Source organism: Chaetura pelagica, unplaced genomic scaffold, assembly GCF_000747805.2.
Source record: "Chaetura pelagica isolate M959 unplaced genomic scaffold, ChaPel_1.0 scaffold636, whole genome shotgun sequence".
Lineage (NCBI taxonomy): Eukaryota > Metazoa > Chordata > Aves > Apodiformes > Apodidae > Chaetura > Chaetura pelagica.
Window position 1 is genome coordinate 38242 of NW_009953508.1, and position 3064 is coordinate 41305.

The following is a 3064-nucleotide window of genomic DNA, read 5'->3' on the forward strand; positions in this document are numbered from 1 at the left end:
GGTGGGCACTTGTCACGGCCGTGATGGGGGCTGCGAGGCGCCGCACAGCAAAGCGGCGCCGCCGTGAGCGGGTGTGGAGCCTCACGTGAACAGCGGCCTGTGTGCGTGTTCCTGCACGGGCTGTGCCGGAGTGTCTGTCTGTGCGCCCCAGGGCTTCTGGGGAGCTGCTTGTCTTGTCACAGCGAGGGAGTGGAACTGAGGACGTACCTTCGCAACGGAGATGCCCTGCGAAGATCAAAAGACGCCCTTGTTGCAGCCGTAGTTTCTCATCTGTGGGTTACCTGGCTCTTTCTCCAAAGAGGAGGCACTAAGCAGTTCTCTGGGCTTGCAGGCAAAAAGACTGCTAGGAAGAGAGTGCAGGGAAAGGTTAGAATAAATGCAGGGTTTTCCTTGCTGAGTGATGTGTATTTAACAACGGGTATTACTACTGGTGTGCAAACAGATACTAGCAGTTCATAGGTCGTAACAGGTCTTCTCATCAGATGTAAGAAAAGAAGTGGCAGTTTCCACTCGTTTGTTTCTCTGTAGGTAGCAAAGGTTTCTGTCGTGTATAATGCTAAGGTCTATGAAATCAGGCCATTACAACAGACACCAAAAAATGAAACTCCAAAATGCAAAATGAGCGAATTCCCAATGATGAATCTTAATCTGGCACCCTTTTGAGATTGAAGTGAAATGCCTACTGAGTCCCACCTGAGACAGAGTCCTGCAGATTTCCACTCATGTATCTCTGTAAGAGTGGAGTAAGGAGTATCATGTGAATGTATTTTGTTCTTTTCTAAGGTTTCATGTTCTGGTGTGTTTCTGCCTGAGAACATCCACTTGCTAGATGCCTTGGAACAAAAGGTCTTGTACAAGCTGTAAATCATAGATAATCTTATTTTTCTTTATAAGTGACACCTTATTCTTTCTTCACGTCTATTTCAATATAATTAGATTAATTATTAGGCCCATTCCTGGAATTTAATAGTTTTTAGCATTTGTTAAAATGTTTTTAAGATTTTTTGGTGTGGAGCTTCAACAGCAGTGATTTTGGAAGGTCATCTCACATGGATGGTTTTACCTAATGTCAGCAGTGGCAACAGTGTCAACGAGGGTAATTGAATTTATTCCGTTTCAGATACGAGTGTTCTGGAAGCAATATGATATCTCAGTTATAATATGACTATAATCTATTTAAATTTTTGTCATTACAGCAGACATGATGTAAATGAAGATCCAAGTGGATGAAGGATAGAGAAATGGTTTTGCTGCCATTTTACATGCCACACCAACTGGCACTAGTGAGAACATGAGTCTTCAGCATCTTTTTCTTGTACTCTGCTCTGTGTTCATTGGTTATGGTTCTGGTGAATGTTATTTTGTTAGAAAAAACAGTTAGAAAACAGGTTTTTAAAAAAATGGTGTAAGACAGAATGGCTAAGTTTATTGACAAGCAAAACCATGCTGAAGCCATTGCGAAACAGGGAGGAATGAAGTTAAGAGGATCAGTATCTCTCTTATCTATTTATTTCAGACTATTATTTTTTTAAACCCCTCTTACTACCTGTCTCTTGCTCTAAAATTCTTTGCGTCTGTCTCACAAGATGCCTTTCCTTGAGGCACACAATTGCTTTCCCTTTCCCCTGTGGTAATTACTGGCAAAAATGAAAAGCTACATAGTTAATACATCTGAAAACTACAAAGTATAATACTCTAAGGCCTTCAGCCTGTCACTCTGTGCACACAACTCTGAGCAGAGGACCCTTCATTGTCTCTGCAATAAAAGCCCCTAGCCACGTTCTGACCAGAAGTGGGTAATATAACCCACTTCCATAGAAGGGTAGTTCCTGGTACACTTATCTAATCATCAGAGGAGCATCAAAGCAATTATCATTGAGTAGATGTTGTTAGATAAGTTCATCCTTTGCCTGACCTCACAGTAATGTGGTTTTGTGCTTGTGACTTTCATTAGTAGGTTACCTAGCATGAAGCAACACGTTTTCTTAGGGAAAACATGACCCTGCATAGCCCTCTCAAAAAAGAAACTTGCTAAAACACTGTCTGAATACACTGACATCATTTGAAGAGGGATGTTGGAACATTCCAAAGAAACAAAAAAGCATTGAATATTTCTAAAATAAGTGAGATGCATCTGAGGGCATCTTCTTTATATAGGGAACATATCCAGAATGAATGCCCACATAAAATAAGTCGTAAAGTTCTAATTTACTTGAAAAGGGTCAGAATTTCACTCCAAGGCATGAGAAAAGTATCTTTGAATATGACATAATTCATTGTAATAGAACAGACAAGAGCTAAATACATATTTTTTTATTTCTTTCTTAAAAGGCATTTCTTAGATGAACCATTAATTATTTTTAAAAAGCAAACATTCTTAAAAGAATACATAGACAAATGAGAAAACTTCCTTGCATCTTCTCATTTGCCTACAATCACTGTGGAATATTACCTGTATTTTAAAGTGTTTGCAGTTACGGATTTTATTTTTTTCTTTTGGGATGTGTCCTACAGAATTGGCCAAGAATTCAGGTTCTAGAAAGTACAGAAGTTCTGAAGTTGATGCTGACGTGGGTGAATATGCAATTTTAGCTTTTTTGGACAGGTTTCCCAGGACCATGTCCAGTTGGATGTTGAATATCTCCATGAATGGTGGCTCATTAACCTCCCTGGACAATGTGTTTGAGCTCACAGTGGAAGCAGAACATTACATTCACAGATGGGGGAAGACACAGCCTTCTCCACCTGGTTCCTTAAGGAAGGAGATCAGCCACAGATTTCACTCAAAGTAAAGCAATTATTTGTGACGTAGGAACTCTTCGGCTTTTCAAATGCCTTCAAAACTAAGAAAATAAGACTTCAGAGTGAAGAAAACTCAGAAGAAAAACAAAGGAGCTTGAGCTTATTCTATTTCTAGGGGTAACAGCTACTGACATTTCATCTACTTGTTCAGGGGGTTGATTCAGATGAAAACCAACTCTCCAAAAAAGGGAGCATACTGCTACAGCAGCTCCCAAATCGGTGCTGCTGAGAGTGCAGAAACAAAGCAGGGTCTGTGGCTGGC